This window comes from Nycticebus coucang, chromosome 12 (genome assembly GCF_027406575.1).
Source record: "Nycticebus coucang isolate mNycCou1 chromosome 12, mNycCou1.pri, whole genome shotgun sequence".
Taxonomy (NCBI): domain Eukaryota; kingdom Metazoa; phylum Chordata; class Mammalia; order Primates; family Lorisidae; genus Nycticebus; species Nycticebus coucang.
The window spans coordinates 40896846-40923478 of NC_069791.1; the positions used below are offsets into that span (position 1 = coordinate 40896846).

At 35.5% G+C, this 26633-nt stretch overlaps 1 pseudogene; it reads right to left on the reverse strand.

The window, feature by feature from the left end:
- Window positions 1-19771: 19771 nt before the first annotated feature.
- Window positions 19772-20051, reverse strand: LOC128562806 (RING-box protein 2-like; annotated as a pseudogene).
- Between the last annotated feature and the right edge of the window lie 6582 nt (window positions 20052-26633).

A 26633-nucleotide genomic window follows, 5' to 3' on the forward strand; every position in this document is an offset into this window, starting at 1 on the left:
CTGGTATGGAAAGTTAAATTATGAAATGAAAGCAAATGAGCACAAACCAGAATAATACAGTGCTTGGGAATAATGCTGCTTTTAATTTAGTTATTATTTTAATTAATTTTTTTGTTTTTCAGATGTCTGCTGCTTTTTTAGACCCCTAAAATAAAATAAAACCTACAGATTAAAAAATAAAAACTGCAAGGAAATTATTATTGTAATGAAAACACTGATTCAGGCAAATGATGACTATTTGGTAGAGTACTCTTGGTTGGAAATAGATACCCTGGCTTCCTCCCCTCTCCATCCCGGTGTGTGATGCGGGACTAGAGCCCCTGAGCAGAGAGCGGCATGCATGTGATGTGGTGGGGCCTCTTCTGCCTGTGCCCTGTGCTGTGGGCACACCTGTGAGGCTGGGGGAGCTGCCGGTTAGAAGTCTTGGGCAATACGGGTCTGAACTGGGCTCTGTGCCCAGAACAATTTAGACACTTGGCAGAAACCCACATTTTGATTATATGTTAACCAATTACTTCTATGTTTTAATTGTTAATCAAACATACCATTTGTAGCTGGGCTTAAAAAAATGCAAATATGTAATTATCACCTTGAAGCATTTTAAAATCTGGTACAATATGTTCACCATTGTTATCTCCTTAGGGAAAAAGATGTGGTATGACTTTTTGCCTATTCTTTTTATTGAACTTCACTACCGATTTTTCAATTTTTATTAAGTAGCCTATGTAGTTATTTGAGCCTAGCCTCTGTCACTTACTACTTATTGATCATAGAGAAACTACTTGACCTCTTTCATCCCCAATTTCCTTATCTGCAAAGTGGGGATTAGAATAGAATTGATACCATAAGATTACTGATTAAGAAGAAAAGAGACAGAAAATGCAGCTGAAGCCCTTTCCATATTAACAGCTTCATATTAAACATGAACTATTTATTTATAGCATTAATTTGTTATAAAACAAAGATGGATATTGACATTTTTACTATGTTTAACATTCCTGACCAGAAATATAATATATTGCTACAACCATTCATGTCATTTTCTGGTATATTATTATAAAACTCAAACCCTACTGACCTAAATTAAATGAATATCCTAGCATTGAAATTTGTTGACCTATATTATCAGTGAAACTAATTCTGCTTCTCAATTATTCTAGTCAGATATCATTTTATAAAGAGGTGCAATTAAGTTTGGCAGATTTATCCTACAGTATGGCATCTCGGTGGATTATTGTTCCTAGTAGTAGTTTTATTACTTTTTTTCTTTTGTCTTTCCAGATCCATATTCATGTTTTCTGAAGATATGACTTCTTTTTATCTTCATTCCTATGTTTTATGCCTATTTCTTTCTTTCTTCTTCTTCTTTTTTTTTTTTTTTTTTGCTTGGACAATATTTCCATAATATAACACACAAATTGCCAGGATTATTAATATACTAAATAGAAGCACTACAAGGGGGGCATTCATTGTCATTTGTTTTTAAGGGAATGACTCCAGTGAATCTGTATTAAATATATGAACATATGACTTGAAATAGATACCAGTCTTTGAGAGTCAGTCAAGAAATTCTCATTGACTTTAGTTTCAGACTTAATTTTAGAACAAATACTGGATTTTGTCAAATATGTTCTTTGTATTTACTGAGAACCTTTGACTATTTTAGCCTTTTTTCTCCTTGTTAATGTGATGGGTCAGTTGATTATTTTCTTTGTGCTATATCATTTTGAAATCCCAGGATAAATCATTGGCTGTTTCTATAATACTTGGATATGTGTTTATCAGGTTATGATAAAAATTGGCCTAATAAACTCTTTTTGGTATTTCTTTTTAGGTTTCAAACCAGTTTTACCACAGAGAAAAATTTGAGCTATGTTTTATTGATTTTAAATTATTCTGGACAATTATAATCATATACTTATTATTATTATCATTATTATTATTTTGAGGCAGAGTCCCAAGCTGTCACCCTGGGTAGAGTGCCATGGTGTTATAGCTCACGGCAACCTAAAACTCTTGGGGTGATTCTCTTTCTTTAGCTTCTCAAGTAGCTGGGACTATAGGCACCTGCCACAACGCCCGGCTATTTTTTTGTTGCAGTTGTCATTGTTGTTTAGCAGGCCCAGGCGAGGTTTGAACCTGCCAGTCTCAGTGTATATGGCCAGCGCTCTACCCACTGAGCTACAGGCACCAATCATATATGTATTATTTTTTGAAAATTTTACAAAGTTTTTAATGAATTTATGTCAGTGGAATACTCTTATATATAGTAATATTCTATTTTTTTCTCATTGACTTTATTAATATGGGTCCTTTTTGTTATATATGGTTGAATATATTCTATTTTTGTAAATAGTTATCAATGCCATCTGGTTTTCTGATTTCAATCAATGCGGTAGTTGAGAATATTTGTCACAATTTAAGTGATCTTTTAAAATATAATTGGATGATTTTGTGACTTGACTAAGGTTGATCAATTATGTCAAGTATTTCCTTGTTGGTTAATGATCTACCAGTGTACAGGATTGGAATAGAAAGCCAGACCCATACGAATCAGAGATCTTCCCTAGTATCAAGCTTTACCAAATAAGGTCAAGGTCACAGGCAAGCAACAGGTTCAGATGCAGCAGAGAGAAGTCCTTCCCCTTTTGGACATGCCCCTCTGGCTCTGAATGGGCAGGTCTGCGTGTGAGGTTATGGAAGCATATCCTACAGTGGGAGGGTTTCAATTATGAAACAGTTTCATTTTGCACCCCTGGGAGCTGAATAGCCAGTGGACTTTCTCCAAGGAGTCATGCCCCATAAATCCTGGTTTCTATTTAAGTCATCTGTATCCAGAGACTTCCAGTTAAAGGCATTTCAGAAACAAATTCTCTTTTTCCTAACTTATTTTTCTAGTCTGTTTGCCCAGAGGTCCAGTTAACTAGGAAGAGGTGATCCACCTTCTGCCAGGGGGTGAGGTGTGAGAGAGTAGCGCCCCCATCCTTTGAAGGGAGTAAATGAATTGAGGGCCATCTGCTTTAACCTCTTCCTTCCAGTTAATTATTTTTTCTTGTGATCAATTTTTACTGATTTTTGTCTCCTCATTCCTAAAGAAGCTTGTTTCTAATCTTTGTTGTATCATTTCTAGGCTTGCTTCTTTAGTAAAATACTAGTATTTTACTAATATTTTTATCATTCAAATATTTTGATATCTTAGTTACTTCTTAAAGACATTTTGAAGTAGTATTTTTAATTTCTTCATTCATAGCTTTTCCCCCCTAATTTTGTTATGAATGCTGCAAATGTTTCACATAGTGTTCTGTCTTTCAAGATCTAAGTAAATGCTTGAGCTTCAGCATAGCCTGCATTTATGATTGTGTCTGTAAACACTTATCAAGCATCTACAATAATACACAATGTTGCTAGGACGAACGGAGTCTCTCTGGATCCTCTTTCTTCACATTTCTTAAGGACTTCACTATCATATCTTCTTTCTCTGGCATCACCATATTGTCTTTACTACTAAATTATTCATATTGGCATACTCCATATTAAATGGGATGGGAAAAAAATGGGAGACTCAGTTACTTCTCCCAAACCTGTGGATCTGTTACCTCACATGGCAAAAGGGAATTTGAATATGTGATTAAATTGAAAATCTTGTGATGGAGAGATTATTCTGGATTTTCCTAGTGAGCCAGATGCCATCTGAGGGTCCCTGTAAGAGAGAGGCTAGAGGGGTGAAGTCAGAGAATGTGGTGACAGAAGCAGAGATTTTTGGAGTGATGGGGGGGTCATGAGCCAAGGGATGCATGTGGCTTCTAGAATCTGGAAAAGACAAGGAAATACAGATCTTCCACTTACTACGTATGAGGTCACATCCCTACAAACCCTTGTAAACTGAAAATGTTGTAGCTTAGCCTAACCTACCTTGCATGTGCACAGAGCCGATAGCTGGGCAAAATCACCTAATGCAAAGCCTCTTCAATGATAAAGTGTTGAATTATCTCATATAATTTATTGAATACTCTACTGAAAGTGAAAGAAAAGAATGGTTCATTGCCTCAGCCCGGCATCAGGAGACAATATCATCCTGTATGTTGCTAGCTTAGGAAAAGATCAACATTTGACACTTAAAGTATGGTTTCTACTGATACATACTGCTTTTGTAGCCTTTGTAAAGTTGAAAAATCCTAAGTGGAACCATTGTAAGTCGGGCACTGTAGATTGTTCCCTAGAGCCTCTAGAAGGAACACAACCTTGCCAACCCATTTTGGACTTATGACCTCCAGAACCGTAAGATAATAAATATATGTCGTTTGTTTTGTTTTTGGTATTTTTTCCCCTACAATGTTATAGGAGCAGACACATTTTGGTTACATAGTTTTCTTTTGTATGTTTTAAGTCAAAGTTATACGTGTGTCCTTCACCCAGAAAGTGTGTGATGTACCTGGTAGGTGTGAATTTACCCATCCCCTCCCCCACAGCTACTTGATTCCCAGTTTTGCTTCCATATGTGCATGTGAGTATTGATCCATTAGTTTCAGTTTAGTATTGAGTACATGTGTTTTCCCATTCTTGCAACACTTTACTTAGAATGGTCTACAATTCCATCCAGGTTGTTGCAAAGGGTACTACATTACTGTTATTTTATGGCTGAGTAGTATTCCATGGCATGTGTATACCACATTTTATTAATCTATTGATGTATCCATGGCATGTGTATACCACATTTTATTAATCTATTGATGTATCAGTGGGCACTTGGGTTGTTTTTACATCTTTGCAATTGTGAATTGTGCTGCTATAATCATTTGAGTGCAAGCCTTTTTTTTTTCTTTTGGGTAAATCCCTAGTAGTAGTTTCTGGATCAAATGTCAAATCTACTTTTAGTTTTTTGAGGTATCTTCATACCACTTTCCATAGAGGTTGTACTAGTTTGCAGTCACATTAACAGTGTAAGAGTGTTCCTTTCTCTCTGCATGCTTGCCAGCATCTGTTGCTTTGGGACTTTTTGATATATACCATTCTCACTGGAGTTAGGTGATATATCCCTGTGGTTTTGATTTGCATTTCCCCAGTGATTAGAGACATGGAGGATTTTTTTCATGTTGGCCATTAGTCTATCTTCATAATATGTCATTTTAAGGTGCTGAATTTAGGGTACTTTATTGCAGCAGCAATAGGAAACCAATATGCTCAGGAAATTGCACTCCCAACTGAGAGAGTGCTGCCTTACATCCTACTTTGGTAGCCATCTCTGTGCAGTAAAGTTTCAGTATCTTTACCACTGTAGGAACTTTATGTAAGGTTAACTGTGCCTTTTGAGGTTTTTCTGTCAATTACTGTTTCTCCTGTGTAGATAAAACAATAATAAACCCTGCTCTGTAAACACAAAGGAATGGTACAGAGACTATGCCCTTTTAGGTTGCTTATGTTTTTTGATATTAAGCGTAACTCCCACAAGCAACAACTTATTAAGATCATTTTAAAATTTAGTCAAGAACAATTTCTTTTTACATGAAAATATAGCCTCCTTACATACAGTTAGTTTTTTGCTTGTTCCAAATTGCATTTTCCATTATTTGTTCATATATTAAAATTTGATGATGCTGTCCTTTGCTTTCTTTTTTCATTTAAAGGATATCTCAATGGAGGTTAAATTTTGCAAACACTGTATTTCGTTTCACATCTTGATGGGAGATTTCAAGGTAATTTATTGTTCTTGGACGATGCATCTCTCTTTCCAAAGTTATCATCGAAATAAATAATTAAAAGAAAATCTCAAATGTACATATAAGGAAATATAAATTAAATTGTCCTCAGAATTTTTTTGTGCCAGTGAATATTGTAAGATCACAGAGGAAAGAAAAGTTATTGTAAGATCACAGAGGAAAGAAAAGTTATAGAGGAAATTGTTTGAAATAAATAATACTGTAACTAGACAATATTTTGTTTTTTGGTGAGGACATGCAAAGTCCTTCTCAAATATGAAAGAAAAATGAAAGATGAGTTAAAGAAAGAACTTAGCAATGATGAACTAATAATTAGCGGTGAACACTGAACTCAATTCATTTCTTTATTTATATGTTCATTCAACAAATGTTTATTGAATAACTACTATATCTTGGTTCCTGTTCTAAGTCCTGGGGATATAGCTGTAAGCAGACCTCCCTAGAGTTAATGTTCTAGTGAAGGTGAAGACAAGAATTATAAATATATATTATATATATATATAATTTACTATGCTGGATGGTACTAAGTGTGATGAAAATAAATCTAGGAGGGTAGTATAATGGGGTGGTAGGGTGTATTGTATTATAATTTAAAATATGATAGGGTTGAGAAGATGATATATGATTAAAAACATGAAGTGCTAGACCAATGTAAGTTTTAATAATTACTTAAATGTATTAAAGTAAATATAGTTTTTTTTCTTTTAAAGTCAGATTCACTAGTAGGAACAAATTCAATTCTTTCTTTTTTATAACATCTGCCCTAGAGAATAATAGCATAATAATAAAGAAATCAAGATTAGAATTCATGAAGTCAACTGAACCCAAGGCAAAGTTAATAATTCTTATATTTAGTGTAAATGTGTTAAAGTTTCATATTATAAATAAATTGCTACTTCACACAAATGCATACCATTGTAAAATGAAACAGGAACAAAGATGTATTAGGAAAAAATTCTTTCTTTTCATAACATCTGCAATAGAGAAAAATAGCAGAATAATAAATCAAGATTAGAATGCATGAAGTCAACTGAAGCCCAGGCAACCTTAATAATTTTTATATATAAAAAATATATTATAAATGGATTACATTTTCATATTAATAAATAAATTGCTACTTTACACAAAGGCACAGTGTTATAAAATGAAACAGGAACAAAGAGATATATTAGGAAAAAGGTTTCTCAAATTTAAAAAAGCAATTAATTTTGAATTAATAGTTTGGTTTCTGACTTTGTGATCCATGAAAAGATAATCTTTTTTACTTCTCAAATTTTAAAGGAGCATTTATTCGAATGAAAGCTTGACTAGGCCAAAGAAGATAAAACAAAATCTCAATGTATTTCGTAAGTAGACAATATATAGAGATTGTCACAATCAATTCAGAACGTGATTTGGGAATATCTTGCCAACTTAGGTATGCATAATCTGTCACTGGTGGTTATAGTCCTACAAACACCACAGAAGCTCTTTCTCACCTGCATAAGGAATTCCGTGTGAGAATGTTTGTTGTACCACCATTCATACTTGCAAAAAACTGGAGAGAACTTAACTGTTGATCTATAGAACTATAGAAGTATAGAATTGTGGATTATACCTGCTATATAAAACTCTACGACAGTTCAAATGAATAACCTATGATTATATGCCACTATAGATGGATCTAAAAAAAATTATAAAATTCAGCCCCCAAAAGCAAATTTTTAAATGATACAGTATTATACAATTTATATAAACTTAAAAACATATAACCATATATTTTTCTAATGAACACATAAGAACAAGAATATCTTTAAAAAATGGAAATAGTCAATACTATTTAAATACAGCATTATGGTTACCTTTTGGACATTAGGAATTACATAGGTCATATTCTTTGGTTATCTAAAACATAACAGAAATTAATAACAAAGTTTTAATGAAGTCTCTTCAATTACTTGGAAACTTAAAAAAATCCCTGGAAGTAGGACAAGGAATACGTATAGGATTGCAGAAAAAAATAAAAATTCAACAGTTTAACAAGGAAAAAAATAATGTTAGTCTTATCAAAACTTATGTGATTTTGTCAAGGATATACTTATTCAAAAGGAAACACTTTCATATGTTTTGAACATTAAAATAAAATAAATAATTCAAGCATTTAATTTAAAAAGATAGAAATAAAACAGAAAAGTTATATTTAAGGAGCCCGAGTGAAAGGAGATACTATGTACACACACACACACATATACATATAATACACACACGTATAGATTCATATTAAAATAGGATAAAATTTAAAAAGAAATCGCACTCAACTTGATAATTATACACAAGAACTAGTTTTTAAACAAATGTGCTAACTAATAGAAAATCAGAAAAGAATATGCAAACTATTTGAAATGAGAAAAAAGATTTAACTATAAAGACTAGATTAAAATCATTAAAGATTTTATGCATATTAAAGTATAAAATTTGAACATTTCAATGACATGAGTAACTTTCTAAAGGAAAAAGTATTAAAATTGACTCATGATGTAGAAAACCTTTCTAATGTAATTGTTAGAAAAGAAATTTAAAAACATACCAATTATCTAAAAATACACTCTCTGGAGTCAGAGAGTGTTTGAAAATTATCCATTTAAGGGTTCTAGGAATAGCTGATTTCAACGGTATACACTTTGCTCAGAAGATTAAAACAAAACCTGTGTGTGCTGTGTGTCCCTCCTGTGTCCCCCCAGATCACTCCGCCCTCCCTCCTGCTGTCTACACTGGGATGTGTTCTGTAGAAGTGCGATCCCCAGCCCCTGGGCGTTGGACCAGCTCTGAGCCACAGTCTATTAGAAAGCGGGTTGCGTAGGAGGAAGCTATTTTTGCATTTACAGCTGATCCCCATTGCTCATATCGCCACCTGAGCCTCCTGGCACATCAGCTGTGGCATCAGATTCTCATAGGAGCACAAATCCTAATGTAAACTGCGCATTTGATATAGATTGTGCACTCCTTATGAGCATCTAATGCCCCCCACCCCTGCCTTCTGTAGAAAAATTGTCTTTCATGAAACTGGTCCCTGGTGCCCAAAGGGTTGCGGACCACTGCTGTAGAAGGATCTCCCTCTGCTTTGAACTGACTGCAGCCAATTAAGATGCACACCAGGACACTGGGAAAGAAAGGGGACTTGCTATCTTTATTCCGTAGGCTCCCTTTCTGGCAGTTACTTTAGGCTGTTTGAGACTTCTGCCTAAGATCACAGATTTCTTAAGGTGGCCATTTTCATGCTATGCTCGCATTACAGTTCTGGTAACTATTCCTCCCTTCATCCTTATGATCTAGCTGTGTTAGCAGCCTAAGGTACCGCAGTGTGCTTGTGGTTTACCTGTACTCTCTGCACACCTCTCTGTATGGGCACTTTATTACTCTTTCCGGGAATGTTCTTAATTTGACTATAATATTTGTTCCTTGCTGGTACTCTGATTAATACAATAACAAATCACTTAATGAAGTATCACATATAATGTCAAAACCTGAAAAAGATGGTGCACAAAAATCTTGTATTTCATGAAAATGAAAATTCTAAATGAAATATTAACAGATCAATATACTCCACGTGGTGGAAAATACTCCATCATGAACAAGTAATTTGTATTAAAACATGCAGGATGGTGGTTTGATATTGACTGCCTTTGATTTATATTAATAGATTGAATAAGATAAAATAATTACTAGGTGCTGAAAAGATATTTAATGAAGTCCAATGTATATCTGGTTTAAAAAATCCCAAAGACTTAAAAGTAATAAATAAAAAATTATTTGAAACTATGAGGTACATTTTGTTTCACCTCAATGGTGAAACAAAAGAACTTTTGTTGCCATTAAATTATTATTTATACTATATCATTTAATAATCTTCTAGGTCAATGCAGTTAGATATGGAATGATAAAAGCTAGAATGCTTTGAAAGAATGGGATAAATTATCACTATTTACAGATGATATAATTTTTAAAATGTAGATATGCTAGAATCAAGTAACTTCACCACAGTGGCTGGATTCAAGAAAATTATGCAAAATCAATAATTAGTAGTACTATAATAATGAATTAGATGAAACAACGGGGAAGGTCATTCACAGTTGCAACAGGAGAACCTCATAATATGTTTAGAAATCAATTGAAGAAATGTAAAGGAATATAAAGAAATCTCTAACATTTTACTGCTACATATAAAAGGGTCTGTGAATGAATAGAGTATTGCAGTAGTTGATGAGAAGGTAGTATGTCATAATAATTAAGATCATGGGCTTTGAATCAGACTGACCCAGACTAGGATTGTGTCTCCTCCATATTTGTCTATCAGCTGCTTGAAGTTCCTAAGGCTCAGTTTTAATATCTATAAGAGAGAGATAATGATGCTTTGTAGGTTTTTTGTGAATACATTGTCACACATTTTGGTAAAGCTCTTAGCACAATGTCTTGAAAGCTATAAGGGCTCAAAAATGTTGGAATGGCTTTTCATCCTGGTAAATTTTATCGTCCTCAGTTCCATCCACAGCATTGTTTTTTTTTTTGTAGAGACAGAGTCTCACTGTACAGCCCTTGGGTAGAGTGCCGTGGCGTCACACGGCTCCCAGCAACCTCTAACTGCTGGGCTTCCGTGATTCTCTTGCCTCAGCCTCCCTAGTAGCTGGGACTACAGGAGCCCGCCACAACGCCCGGCTATTTTTTTGTTGCAGTGTGGCCGGGGCTGGGCTTGAACCCGCCACCCTTGGCATATGGGGCCGGCGCCCTACTCGCTGAGCCACAGGCGCCGCCCCATCCACAGCATTGTTAATGCCACATTTTAAAAGTGATTTCAAAACCACTTTGTTTACATTGTTCCAGGATTTTTGGGTGCAATCACAAAACCAGGCGGTGGATGCTTTCTTGATTTTGCCTATAGGTGTTAAATCATTACCAGCTCACTGCGTACAACACTTCCACTTTTTCTTCATTAGGGTCTTCAGGGGCTTATTGACTGATCTGATAACATATCAACAGGTTGCAGTTGGCTGGTTAGCCCACCAGGTATCACAGAAAGTTAGGATTTCAAGTCTGCTATGATAGCTTTTGCCTTTTACGTAACATAGGCTTTCACTGCCAAGTCCATCATAAGTTCAACAAACCTGATTACTATATTCCAGGGTATTATGTTGTATACGGATATTGTTATTGCTTTCTAGAGTTATACTTTTAATAAACAAACACAAAATAATTAAAAACATTTATATAGAATTAGTACTACCATGTATAATTTACATTCTTATTTTTCCTTCAAAAATTTGGACAAAAAGTGCACATTATATACATCAAAATACACTATATGTAAGAATCTAAAATATCATAAAGTGGATCTATAAATTTATAACATAGGCATAATATTTGCCTAAATGGCACTGGTAATGTTGGTGGAAGACAAAAAAATCAGTTTGATACCAATTTCAGAAAAATTGGCTAATCAATCACAGGGGACTATGTGTGTACTTTGATTTAAATTCTTTACTGAAATACACCTTATTGTACATTCTAAGTATTCCTTGACCTCATGTCTATATTATTTAGGTTCTCTGGGCCTTTAAATAATCTTTTTCTTTCTTTCTTTTTTCTATCTCTTTTTTAGAAGATACTTTCTTAGGTACTTCTTGTTATTGCTCCTTTTACTTTTTTTTTTTTTTTTTAAGATTTGGGTATATTTTACTCCAAATTTTCTATAATAGCTACATGGTCACATGAGAAGTCATTAGTATTTTGTGTTTAGAATAGTTATGTCCATTTTTTTTCTATTTGATGATAAGATCCTGGCCTTGATCTACATTAGAGTATTAGGACTTAACAAAGTATATACTCACTTAAGGAGTGAATTTCCGTAGTCAGAGGGTCTCTTTACCACTTCCATATCCCCCAGACTTTATAAGTGAATTTTGTAACTGGTTGTCCTCCATTTTGAGAGTAGCCCACTTAGTTTTAATGATGATACTTTTTTCATATAAAGATCTCTCATCACTACTAAACAAGAAAGGTTTTCTTCCTCCAAGACAGTGTTTTTCACCTTTTTTTTTTTTAAATGTCATAGCACATTTGAACTTGTAGTTATACTTCTATGGCACACTTAAATGATGTTGATCAAAAAAAAAAAAGGAGTAAAAAATAGAGCATACGTAGAATATACATACTGTGCTTTAAATTTCTTTCAAAAATAATTTAATGCATGAGCTTTAAAAATTTTCTGTGGCACACCTAAGATCCTCTCACTGGCCTGCTGGTTGTAAATCACTGCTTTAAGGAAATGCCCTAGAATTTCTTTCGAGATGCTTGGATCATTGGTGCTTTGTGGCAGGACAACTGGGACTCCCTACAGAGCTTTATGATGATGATACCGTCCATTTCTCTACCCAGAATGTTCCGTTTCACTCTCATTATGGTTTTATTTTCCTGGCTCTGAGGTGATATTTTATAGCATTTGTCCTTTTAATTCTTAAAGCAGCAAAAGCTGAGGGACAGCCCCCAAGAGTAGCATCTAACACTTGCATTCTTACCATAAAAAAGCTGAAAACATAACTATTTCTAAGAACAAATGGAGCATGGTTCCATTGTACTTGGAACTGGTGAAAACACAACATGTTATATCATGAAAATCCTGGGTACTTTTTGTTAGGAGAAAACCCATGAAACTGGGATGTCAGTAGAAGAGATGAGGATGGTGAAACATCTAGATAGCATAGCATATAAGCTACACGAAGGAACTAATCTAGAAAATGGAGGATGTGGGTCATATGGTTATGAGGTAGTAATGATATCAAATAAAACATTGCAGAGAACACTGGAGAACATTGCAGTGAACTGGTGTCTTTGCCTTAGAGTCACACTGTAGCCCTGGGGAAAGCACTTAATCCCTCAGGGCCCTGGCATCTACTGTAAATTGAGGGTGTTAGATGAGATTTTTGGCAGAATTTCTTTCTGCAGTGGGCTTTGGTCTCAGAAATTCGAAGAATGAACCCCTGGACCACAGATCAGTGTTAAGATAGGATTTATTAGATAGAAAGGAATAGAAGGAATAAAAAGCACAGAGCTTCTGGGGGTGGGAGAGGAGGAGGACCCAGCAGGAAATTCCTGAGAGGTCCTTTTGTCCAGGGGTTATATACTGTTGTGTAAAGAGGGAGATCTTGAGAATTACGTTTGGCTTGGACTTGGCAGATTTCAATGTTGATGAGGGTATTAACAATAAATGCCGTTCTTCCATCTCTGGGCAAAATGGCGGGAGTCCACTTCAGAAGAGGATCTGCTTATGTAAAATTGTCTAGGCCTAGGGAACTTACATGAAATTTCCCAGGCCTAGGAAAGGAGCAGTCACAGTCCAGCCCTGAATGGGTGAACCCTGTATCAAGATCATCTCTGCATTATTATAATACTATGATCTCACTACCCTTTCCTGATACTGGAATATGTATGTAAGCATATCTCTGTGTGTATGTATGTATATATGGAATTTATAGTAATTCCTTCAAAATATGTTTTTAGAATTATAATTCCTTTCTTTTTAAACATGTTTTATTGGAAGCCCCATTATATAAAAATAGATAAAAGCAGAGCTTCTATGTTGAAACAATGGCAAAGTGTAATATCAGGGCCCTGCCATGGGATTTCCTCTCCACGCCCCTGCCACTCCTCTTGAATAACAGTGTAGACACTTCTGAAGAACTTCTCTGTTGGAACCATGGTCTAAGATCACTAAGAAAATGGACTAAAAATGAACACTGACTTTATAGACAGAACAGTGGGAAACTTCCAATTCTGCAACTCAGCAGTGATTGAATATCAACAATTTCATATAGTTCAGGCTAATAATAGGCTGAGTGGGGCTAGAGCCTCAATCTTTCTGTTCCTGGTATCTCTTCTTAAATAAATTTAGAATTTGATGCCTACATAGTAATTTTTTGTACAAGTATAGGAGAATTCATAAAACTTTATGTCCTTAGTCACAATGTCTATCCCCATTTTAGGTAGGAAAAATTCACTTTGTTCTATTTAAAATGGTAAGCCTGCTCTAATTTTCATAATTAGAGTAGTTTTGTTTAGTTGGCTTTTAATAAATTAGCAGTGAGAAATTTTCACAATAAGAAATATATTAAGACCTTAAGGAATGTGTTTCATGGTTTTATGAAACAGAAACGTGTCTGCATAAAATTCACTACTAATAAAAATATCGATATATATGTACATTTTATTTGCAGATAATCAACTTCATCACGGGACATTTTCTATTAAGAAATGTTTCAAGTGTCTTCAAATACACTGATTTTTTTCATCAGTGATTGGATTCTTTCAAATCTGTTTTAAATGGATTAAAGAATATAAACCCAATTCCAGAGGGTGAAATAGCATCTTATTCTATAAAGTCTACAGATCATAGCATTTCATGCTATTGACGTGACTTTGCACTGACCTTTAGATGAAGAGAAAAATGTTGACAAAAGTTATAATATGCTTAAATGAAAATGAACTTCAAATAGAATCTTAATTACTAAAGCAACTGGGCTGGAAAAGACTGTGAGCTGAAACAGTAGTTAATTTTTCAGAAAGTACCATGGAATAAATTTACATTCACAAGTTAGTAGAGAAAAATAATGGCACCAAATATATGAAGCCTCTTGGTTTTAACATATTACTTTCTGAGCATGCAGATAGATGAGCAGGAAGGTGACTTTACTACGGATGCACTTGAGGCTTTAATTCATTAGCAATTCAAGAAGGAATAATAAATACTTCAAATAAGCTGTGCCTTTCATATCAGCTCACTAATGAAATTTTAATTAACTATAGAACCAATTATAAGATTTTATATAAAATGTTGCAAGATTAAATTTTTAAAATGGAAATTAAAGTACTCAAGTAGTTTTTCTGCTGGGTTTTCTTTAGAAAGATTTTCTTTTCTTTTTTTTTTTTCAGTTTTTAGTATAATAAATTTGAAGACAGTGTAAGTATTCTGGCTTTGAAAACAGAACCCCTTTCTTTTTCATTAATATGTTTTGTAAAGACAGTCTCTGACCAATGATAGTTGTACTTAGGATTTTTTGACTTTATCATGGTGTGAAAGCCATATCCATTCAATAGAAACTGTACTTCAAGTACCCAAATAACCACTCGTAGTGGTTTTCACTTTTAGTATAGTGTTCAATAAATTACAAGTTATTCAATATAGGCTTTGTGTTAGATGATTTGGGTTACCATTCGGCTAATGTGAGTGTTCTGAGCATGTTGAAGGTAGACTAGGCTTAGCTATGTTTTGGTAGGTTTAGGCGTGTTAAATGCATTTTCAACTTAAGATATTTTGAACTTGTGATGATTTATCAAGACATACATAACACCATTGTAAGTTGAGGAATATCTTTATATATTGTATGAAAACATATGTATTTCAAAATATAAAATTATATGTCACCTAATTTAGATAATTTGTTAACCAAAACAGAGACTCCTTTCGACTTCCATTGAATGAATAGAATTAATGGGGCCCTTTACACAGCAGGTAGTGAAGTACCCAGAAATAAAAAGCATACATCAGCCTAAAGAGTTTTCAGCCTAAAGGTTCTTTGGTTTTCTTGCTAAAAATGTTAAATAACAAGTAAATATTCCCCATGCTGTTTCTCTACCTCTGTGATAGGAAAGTTTCTTTCCTGGAGTTATTTCCAGTGACTGAAAGTGGGAATGTTCCTATCGTGCAGTCCCAGGGGTCCTCCCTTTCCTGTCCCTTCCCATCCCTGTCTTGGGAGACTAGCTCTTTGGGACAAACTGGTTACTGCTTACCTACGGGAGAGGTGACCCTCTCTTTTATACCTGGGGTGACTGACAACAATAACCCCTGATTACAACATTTCCCTTTTATGTGTGACATAAAGAGCTGTACTCCTTTTATACTTCAATAGAAGTTTTTCAAAGAGGCAAATATACAAAATCTCTTACGAGAGAGTAAGACATAAAATCTTTTCCAGATATTTTGGATTTTTGCTTATTTCCTTTTTACAGGTATACCTTGGAGATATCTTGAGTTTGGTTCCAGACAAGCTCAAGAAAATGAATATCACAATAAAGGGAATCACACAAAGTTTAATAGGCCACTGTACTGTGGCCTATTAAGTGTATAGTAGCATTATGTCTGAAGAAAACCACAGTATATGCCTTAATTAAAAAATCCTTTATTGCTAAAAAATGCTTAGGATCTTTTGAGCATTCAGCAAGTCATAATCTTTTTGCTGATGGAGAGTCTTGCCTTGATGTTGCTGGTTGCTGACTGATCAGGGTGGTGGTTGTGGAATGTTGGGTTGGCTGTAGAAATTTCCTAAGATAGCAATAAAGTTAATGGCATTGATTGACTCTTTTATGAAATATTTCTTTGTAGCTTGTGATGTTGTTTCACAGCATTTATCCACAGAACTTCTTCAAAAATTATAGTCCGTCTTCTCAAACCCTGCTACTGCTTTACCAGCTAAGTTTATTTGATGTTCTAAATTTTTGGTTGTTACTTCAGCAATGTTCACAGCATCTTCCTATCTCAAGAAACTACTTTCTTTGCTCATCTATAAGAAGTTAACTCCTCATTTGTTCAGTTTTATCAAAAGATTATAGCAAATTAGTCATATCTTCAAGCTCCATTTCTAATTCTAGTTCTCTTATGAAGGTTGGAATCAACTTCTTCCAAATTGCTGTTAATATTGATATTTTGATTTCCTTCCTTGAATCGTGAATGTCCTTCATAGCATCTAGAATGGTGAATCCTTTCCAGAAGGTTTTCAATTTACTTTGCCCAGATTCATCAAAAGAGGTGTGGTAGACACAGCCTTAGGAAATGTATTTCTTAAATATAAGATTTGAAGTCAAAATGACTCCTTGATCCACGGACTGCAGAATATTTTTGTTTTAGCAGACATGAAAACAACATTCTCTCCTGTACATCTCTATCAGAGCTCTTGGGCAAACTAGGTGCATTATCGATGAGAAGTAAATTTTTTTTTTTTTTTTTTTTTTTTTGACAAGAGGCATTAGTATTTGTTGGTCAAAGGAAACATTATTCTCTCTCTCTTCTTTCTTTCTCTCTTTTTTTTTTTTTTGAGAGACAGAGTCAGTCTCACACCGTCACCCTGGGTAGAGTGCCATGCCATCATCATAGCTCACAGCAACCTCAAAGTCTTGGGCTTAAGTGTTCCACTTTCCTCAGCTTCCTAAGTGGAGCTACAGGTGCCTGCCCCAATGTCCAGCTAGTTTTTCTATTTTTAGTAGAGAGGGGTTTGGTCTTGCTCAGTCTGGTTTCGAGCTCCTGAGCTCAAGAAATCCAATCACCGTGGTCTCCCAGAGTGCTAGATTACAGGCATGAGTCACTGCACCTGGGCAAAACATTGTTCTTTATTATGCAAGTATGTTTGTCCAAAATGCTCTCATAGTCACTGATCAAAATTAAAGAAGGGAAAACTTAATTGTCTTCATTTTTTAAATAAGGAAACTAGAATATGAAGAGGTTGAGTGATTTTCTAAATTTATATGACGTTTTTAAGAAAAATGAACAAACAAACCATAGTTTGTGCTCAGATGTTCCAGATGAGAAGTTAGGGTTTTATTTTTTTTCCTGATTTCATAATGCTGGTGGGTTGCATGATTGCAGAACTCAGTACAAAGTATGCATTGATTATGTATGTAAACACATAATTATATATTTTATACACTTTATTTAATTTTTTTTAAATTGCAGAAACAAATGTTTCATTTGAAATACTTTGTTTTCGTACAGATTGAGTTAAAGTTGTAAGGTGTTCTTCACCTAGATAGTGTGCACTGTACCCAATAGGTGTAGATTTACCTGTCCCTACTTTTTCTGTCACCCTAGCTTGATTTCCTTTGAGATTTACTTCCATTTGACCACTTAAGTATTGATAATTAGTTCCAGCTTGGTATTGAGTACAAGTATTTTCCATTCTTGTAATCTTTCACTTAGAAGAATGGTATCCATCCAGGTGTCATAAAACATACTAGATCACCATTTTTTTTAATGGCTGAGTAGTACTCCATAGTATGCATATACCACCTTTTATTAATTTATGCATGTATTTGTGGGCACTTGGATTATTTCCATGATATTATGATGCAGGGAATAATCCAGCAAGAAGACTTAACAATCATAAACATTTATGCACCAAACACAGGAGCTCCCAAACTAAATAAAATGATAAACAGCAATAACATTATTGCTGGGGACTTAACACCCCACTGACAGAATTGATCAGATGCCCCAAACATAAAATAAACAAAGAAACAATGGGCCTAATCAGAACTCTAGAATAAATGGACATAACAGACACTTAGAGAACATTCTACTCCAAAATGACTGAACGTACATTCTTCTTATCAGCACATAGAACATTCTGTAAGACTGATCACATCCTATGTCATAAAACATACATCAACAAACATACAAAAATAGAAATTATAACTTTCATCTTCTCAGATCTCAGTGGAATAAAACTAGATAGAAATCAATTCCAATAGAAACCATTCCTACACAAAGTCATGGAAACTAAACAACCTAATGCTCAATAATAGTTGGGTCAATGAAGAAATAAAGATGGAAATCAGAAGATTATTTGAACAAAATGACAATGGAGACACAAGCTATAAAAATCTGTGGCATACAGCAAAATCTGTCCTGAGGGGAAAACTTATAGCCTTAAAAGCCGCTATTCAAAAGACAGAAAGATCACAAATCAACAATCTACGGAATAATCTCAAGAAATTGGAAAAGGAAGAGCAAAGCAATCCCAAACCCAGCACAAGAAAAGAAATAATCGAGATCAGAGCAGAACTAAATGAAATTGAGAACAAAAGAACTACACAGAAGATTAATGAAGAAAGAGTTGGTTCTTTGAAAAGATAAACAAAATTGACAAGCCTCTTGCCAGATTAATCAGAAACGGAAACATAAGGATTCTAATAAGCTCAATTAAAAATGAAAAAGGAGGAGTCATAACTCATATCACAGAAATACAAAATATCTCGGAACACCATAAAAATTTCTATGGCTATATACTTGAAACTGTGGAAGAAATGGACAAATTCTTGTAAACAGCACAACCTTCTAGCCTCAACCAGAAGAAACAGACCTCAAATATTAACTGCTGAAGTGGCAATGAAATATAATGCTGGAATTATAAAAATAATTCCAACTAAAAAAAAAAAAATCCCAGGCAGATGGTTTCACACACAAATTTTACCAAGCCTATATAGAGGAACTTGTACCTATGATGCAGAAATTATTTCATAATATTGAGAAGGAAAGGATCCTCCCCAACTCATTCTATGACAACAATGTTACCCTGAAACCAAAGTCAGTAAAGGACCTAACTAAAAAAGAAAACTATAGACCAATATCCCTTAAGAGTATAGATGCAAAAGTTTTTAATAAAATTTTAGCAAACTGAATTCAGCAGCACATCAAAAGAAAATTCATTATGACCAAGTGTGCTTCATTCTAGAGAAGTAATATTTTAATTTTATTTTATTTGGGGAGGGGTAGGAGGTTTAAACTGCATTTTATTTACTACTATAACATGCTGTCCTTTTTTAGCTGATCAACCATAAGCATGCAAAATATTCTCTTCTGAAAGGAAGTGCTTCCACAACTAGTATATCAATGGGAAAATTATAAAAGTCATTCGATTTGGAGTTCTCTCCTTGATTTATAGCACTTCTAAGCAGTATGTGACACACACCACAGAGGTAGGAAAGACCTCCTTTTATAAATCATCTTTTTAATTGTGGAGAATTTCTGAAAATGAAACTGACAAAATACTAAATCATGCCTTTAATGAATCACAAAAGACCACAGATCCTTATTTGAAGAATTAATCCCCTAGAGTGTTGTAGCTTTTGTAGGGTACTTGATAACAAGATCCACCAGGGCTTGGAACAAATGCACCAAGAAAGCCTTCTGCCACTCTAATTTGCTGATTCTTTAGACTAGCCAGTCCTGCAGGCAGAAAGGTAGAGATTGATTTGTTTCACCCACAGGGACATGCAGCAGTTGTGGAAGGAATGATTACATTCTTCCCAAGCCACAACACAATCCTCTTGTTTGTTTTCAGCTTGACATCTAAGACAGCATCCATTACCTGGCCCCTGAAGATAGCCTACGTATTGCACTCCATGTCCCAGCTCCACATGGCCACTGTGCTCCTTCTTCTTGAGATAGAACATTTTGTTGCCCCTTGACTTGAAGTCTGTGCTCCAGGAGTGAGAGGCCAAAGTGCAGGTTTCTTTGCCATCTTCCAGGTCGGCCATGCCACGGGGCAGATCCCATGGTGGAGACATTGGGTGGGGTAGGTGGGTGGCTATGGTGGCTCTATGAGGCTGCACCACAGCCACACCACCATCTGCAGGCCATGGACCACCACCAATCCTAGATCCAGATGGCAGGTGATTGGAGGTAATATTTTTAAATAAATCATTTTTTTCTGAGTAGTAGGTCTCAACAGTGGGCTTAAAATAAACCATGCTTTAAGCAGTTGTTGTTACATTTATAGAGCATAGGGAGAGTCAATTTATCATAATTCTTACGGGCCTTAGGATTTTTGGAATGGTAGTTTTTGGCCAGGGCCAGGTTTGAACCCGCCACCTCCAGTATGTGGGGCCTGCGCCCTACTCCTTGAGCCACAGGCACCGCCCCATGGATTTTTGGAATGGTAAATGAGCATTGGCTTCAATTTAAAATCACTAGCAGCATTAGCTCCAATTGTCCTTTCAAGCTTTGAATCCAGGCATAGACCTTTTGCTAACTAAATCCTAGATGGCATCTTCTTTTAAGGTAAGACTGTTTGTCTACATTGAAAACCCATTATTGAGTGTAGCTTCCTTTATCAATATTGTAACTAGATCTTCTGGATAACTTGCTGCAGCTTCTACATCTGTGCTTGCTGCTTCACCCTGCACTCTCATGTTATGGAAATGGCTTCTTTCCTTAAACCTCATGAACTAAATTTTGCTAGCTTCCAACTTTCTTTTTTAATTTTTTGCAGTTTTTGGCCGGGGCTGGGTTTGAACCCACCACCTCTGGTATATGGGGCCGGTGCCCTACTCCTTTGAGCCACAGGTGCCACCCCTAAGCTTCCAACTTTTCCCCTACAGCTTCCTTACTTCTCTTAGCTTTCATGGAATTGAGGAGAGTTAGGGTCTTGCTCTGGATTAGCCTTTGGTTTAAGAGGATATTCGGATATTCTATGAGATTGCATATCAGCAGCAAGCTTTTTCACTTTCTTTTTTTCCCTGGAGATAGAATCACACTCTGTCCCCAGGGTAGAGTGACACGGCGTTACCATATCTCACAGCAACCTTAAACTCTTAGGCTCCAGTGATCCTCTTGCCTCAGTTTTTCTTTTCTTTCTTTCTTTTCTTTTTTCTTTCTGTCTTTTTTTTTTTTTTTAGTAGAAATAGGGTCCCAATCTTGCTCAGGCTGGTCTCCATCCAACTCCTGAGATCAAGCAGTCCAGCTGCCTTGGCCTCCCAGAGTGCTAGGACTACAGGCGAGAGCCACCACGCCTGGCCTTTCACTTTGTTATCCTTTGTGTTTTCACTTGAATAGTACTTTAACTTTCCTTCAAGAACTTTTTTTTGCATTCAAAACCGCTTAACTGATTGACACAGAAGGCTTAGCTTTCAGCCTACATCATATCTTTGACATGTTTTCATTACTAAGCTTAGTCATTTTTAGTTTTAGTTTTTGGTTTAAAGTAAGAGACTCAGGGTCCTTTCTTTCATTTGAGTAGTTAGAGGCTATTGTAGGGTTATTAATCAGCCTTATTTCAATATTCTTGTGTCTCAAGGAATAGGGAAGCCTGGGGAAAGGGAGAGAGATGGGGAAATGCTGGTTGGTGGAAGAATCAGAACATATACAACCTAGATCGATGAAGTTTGTCTTACATTGGGCAATGACAATTACAATAACATCAAAGATCACTAATCACCGATCACCACAATAGATGTAATAATAATGAAAAAGTTTGAAATATTGTGAGAATTACCAAAATGTAACACACAGACACAAAGTGGGCACATGCTGTTGGAAATACAAGCTTGCTTTAGGTGGAATTGCCACAAATCTTCAGTTTGTACAAAATGAAATATCTACAAAGTACTACAAAATGAAGTATAATAATAGGAAGTATGTCTATATTAACCTTCTTTTAAGAACTATTCTGCTTAAACCTTATGATAGCTGTTTTTAAACTAGGCTGTGAGCACCTTTCTGAGTTTGTAAAGAGAAGTGAGGGGGTTGTTTTCTAGATCCTCATTTTCCTTATATGTGTTTCCAATAACACATCAGCTGAGAACTCTCCTGCCTGTTCAAGGAGATTCTTTTCGCTACCTTCCTTTTTGTAATAAATTTACCCCTCCACTGTAAAAGAAAGGCATAGCCTTCACCCAGACCTCATCATGTATTTCCCCAGGGTGCAACAAGTTTCTAAGGCACTAAGCAAAAAGACATGGAGTGTTGGCTGAGTGTTGTCATGTTCTGAATTTAGATACATTGTAGAGTGAAATAATGGGAATCATGTTACCTCTTCCACTGCCGTAAAAAATGTGGAAAAATGCATAGTCTTAAGAGAGCTGCTTTGAGAAAAGGGTTTTCCAGTTAAAGGAAAGTGATTCTTTTCAGCCATTTCTAATAGTCATCTTCAAGCTGTGTTATTAGCTTGCAAAGAAAAGCAAAAGGAATAAAAATTAGATTGCAGGTACTTTTACCTGTAACTAGAAAGTCTTCTGGGACTATTACATTTTTAAGATGAAGACTGCAAATACACATTTATGTCATTTTTTTTTCAGTTTGGAGTTCATCATTTACAAAAGTAGTTATTGTCTTGAATCATTTCATAAAGTTTTTGTACTGACTTAAGTCAGCTAGATCTTATTTCGCCTATAAAATAATATTTTTCATTTCTTACTAGCAAAAAAATAATTGCATGCTAACCTCTGGACTAAGTCATTTTAGCAGTGCATATAATTCCTTTCCTAAAATACATAGAGAATTTTGTTAATGGATTTATTTACTATATTTTATACATAGTTCTCATTTACAAGTGCACCAAAACTGAACATTAGAGTTTAATATTAACACATACATATACCCACGTACCAGAGGAATAGTATGCCTGCCGTCATAGTTCTAACTATAAATAACTCATAAGTTTAGTTTTACAAAACATTTTCACAAATTAAGAAATAAAACTGACATTTGATCATGTTGTCATCTTATTAGAAAATGATAAATTACATTATATTAGATATTAAAAAAAATTAGCTTTGCTTTTAGTAATCTGTGCTACAAGATCTGATTTCTAATTTATTTCACAGTGATTTTTGTATTCAGGAAACTATGTATTAATATAATTGTTGGAAACAAAGACTTGAAGTTTCATTTTTTTTTTTTTTTTTTTAATATCCAACTGATGGTTTTAACAATGAGGGCTAATTAGGCTTAATTAGGTTACATGGTGGATGTTTTCCACTCATAACAGAGTTAACCTTGTCTTCTGCTTCTGGATTTTGGTATATTTATTGAATTCAGTATTTTAATTTCCTCCTTCCTGCCTGGATATGTGGGATTGAATACAAAGCCTTTAAGTGAGAGTTGCAGGTGCAGGCTGGTCTGTGGATGAGCCCTTTCTGCTCTTCTTCACAGAGACTGAGTGGCTCTAGGGGTGAATTAACAAATCCCTTGCAAATGAATTGATTTCTAGGTCTTTGCTTTCAACACAATAGAAGGGCTAGCTAGCAAGTTGTCAGTTGATATATAATTAAAATAATTTTTGATAATAGATTACTGTGTGATTCTGGGGGATATAAAATTCAGAAGGATTTGAAGAACTAAGTGACACTGGTATCAGAAAACTTTTTCCATTTCCGTTCTCTTAATTTTCTGAGCAAGGCTGTTCATTGCTCATATCTATAATGCAAAAACAGAATAGAAGTGATGCCAAGCCCTGTCTTTCTAGTAATAAGTGGTATTTATTTATAGATATATAAACTAGTTGAAAATAAATTAGATTGATCCATATCACTCTGGGGGTCACTTTTAATAAATTTAATTTTTATCTTTAATCATCACTTATCAAATTTATAATGCATTTATGTTGTTTTGAATGTTTGTTTATAGAAGAAAAAAATTTTTAATCTCTTAGATCCTTATTAGTGCAGGAAAAAATTTACTACGTATTTTTGTAGCAAAAATAATCACCAAAAGGCATTTCAACATGAAAATATAGAAACATTAGGGTAGGGCGGCACCTGTGGCTCAAGGAGAAGGGCGCCGGTCCCATATGCCGGAGGTGGTGGGTTCAAACCCAGCCCCGGCCAAAAAAAAAAAAAAAAAAGAAACATTAGGGTAAAATTTGTTGGTGAAATGAGATTGAAAAGTTCAAAAAGATGAACTGTATATAAAGTTAGGGAAGTGGATTTTGAAGTGGGTAAATCTAGGGTATTTATATTCTCCTGGATACTTTTAAAAACCTGATATGGAGATTTTATTTCAAAATGTCAATATTTACAATATGTCTGAAATTGCATGCAGCTCTTTAATCTTTAAAACATAAATCTTAACCATCAACTTAAGAATTTACATGGGTATGTATTTTCTGAAAATTCTTTTGAAGATTTTAAGGTCCTTTACCTCTGCTGAAGTCCTCTACCTTAGGGGACTATGCTTTCTTGGTAAAGACTTTTAGAGCTTGTCTTTTTCTTCATTGCAGAAATTATTTTACCCTGGCTAGTGGTAAGCTCCTATCCCAAAGAGAGGACTGTGCCAAGGCCCTTAGGAATATGACTTGACCACATTAAATGTCTATTCCACTGTGGGCAGGTCTGTGCAAACTTACCTTCTAAGGTACCATACCTATTTCCAAGGCCAAATCGGTGAGAATGAAGAACCAGGGAAAGTGATTTGAGGAAAATAGAAGTTTACTAATTTGCTAGCAAATGAGGAGGGCAGTAGAATAGTGTTTCAAAGACTGACATCCTGTCTTTAAGCAGAAATGACAGAGCTTTTTAAAAGGGAGCCTTTCAGAGGTTGGGCTTGGGTCTAAGTGACCAGGGTCACATGCTGTGGCTTTGGACTATTGTTATTTAACTATAATTGGTGGTTTTAGCAGACCTTGTCTCCAATGACCTCATCTCCTGTGATGCTGTGACCATTGTCAGGACAATTCTGTTGAACCATCTCCTGTGGTTTAAGATACCAGAAAACAAACCTCAAAGAACATTTTTCTGCCCCTTTGCTTAGTGGCCTTGGACAGGAAGGCAGGTTTTAATTCTCCCAAAGGATGGGAGGTTTTAAAGAGACAACTTGTAAAACATTTTGTTGCCCTTTTTCAGAGCTTTCCTTCTGTTCCCTGAGACGTTGGAGAAAGAGGCCAACAAATCCAGCTTTTCAGAAGAAAACACTTAACAAGTAGAAACAGAAGTCTTGTCTCAGGTGGTCCCAAGACAAGATGCCACACTGCTCCCCCCAGGGAGGGAACAGGTAGCCCACTGAAGTCAACTCCTCTGGAAAAGGCAAGAATTTGCTTAAGGGCAGGATTTATGCAATTACTTATGGTAAGTGCCTAAAAGTAGACATCTTAGAGGCATTCCTGGCATTAATCAGAAGTCAACGTGTTGGGTTAGCATCCATGGGGAGTTGCTTTAACCCCTCACAGGGTTGAATGCTTGGTCTAAGATGCAAAGCTCTTCAGTCTACCCCAACTCACCACTCCCCCTGATCCTCAGCCTTGCACTTTGTCCTCCACCTCAAACTTCTCAGTCTCCAATAGCATCAGGCCCTTTTCTGCTTTGATGCCTTTGTGCCTAATGTTTCTTGTGCCTGTAGCTATCTTCTTTCTGTCAATAGCAAAAAACCCTGACAAGTAAAGAGATTGATGTTGTTCAGAATATTGCAATGGGGAGAGCACCCCAGGTCTGAGGATCAGTGGCTTAGCCAGGTAGTTTGGGCTTAGATTTTATAGTGGAAGAGTAGACAAGCTACGTTAGATGATTTCACAGTTGGGATTATTTTTTTGTAATCAGAGGAAATCTCATTCAATGAGATGAACAAGACTTGTTCATCCCTGTGTCAAGCTAGTTTTGGGGGGATAAAGAGTTCAGCTAATTATTTGTGAAACAAAGAATGAAGTCTTTGTGGGAGGAGTGTCAGCCTTATCACACATAAATGAGAGAGTCATCTGTGGCTTTTAGGGGAGTCAGGGAAAAGCCAGGTCTTTCGGTCTTATTTGGGTCACTTGGGGGAGATGGTCCTTTGCAGCAAGCTCTTTCCACAAAAAGGATGGGAGATTCTAGAAAACTGTTTTCTTTGAAGACCATGGGGCTTAGGTAAATTTTAGTGTTGTCACCACCCTTGTTTATTTAACCTTTCAATCCCAATTACTTCCATTCCCAATTAATACTGCAGCTCCCCAGGAAGCAGACCAGACAGATTTGCTTGTGAGCTGTTTACTAGAGCATCCTCTTGGGATGAACAGCTGTGGGGAGCAGGTGAGGAAAGCTTTTTTTTTAGGTTCAGCAAACCAAATGTACCTTGTGGCCTATTTGTATTTGGCCTGGAAATAAGTAAGAATGGTCTTTACATTATTAATGGGTTGTAAAAAAAAAAAAAGAAAGAAAGAAGAGAATTAAGGACATAGATTGATCTTCTGTGGCCTGAAATGACTCATTTACTACCCCTCCCTTTTCAGAAAAAGTTTGTCTCCTCCTGGGGAAGTTGAACTGCTGGCCGGTCACAGCAAAGGCCCTAGTCAATACTACAGGGCACTTGGAAGCTGAGATGACCTTATAGAGTCATCTTTGCAGAGTCCTCTTGAATCGGGGTGAAAGAATGGG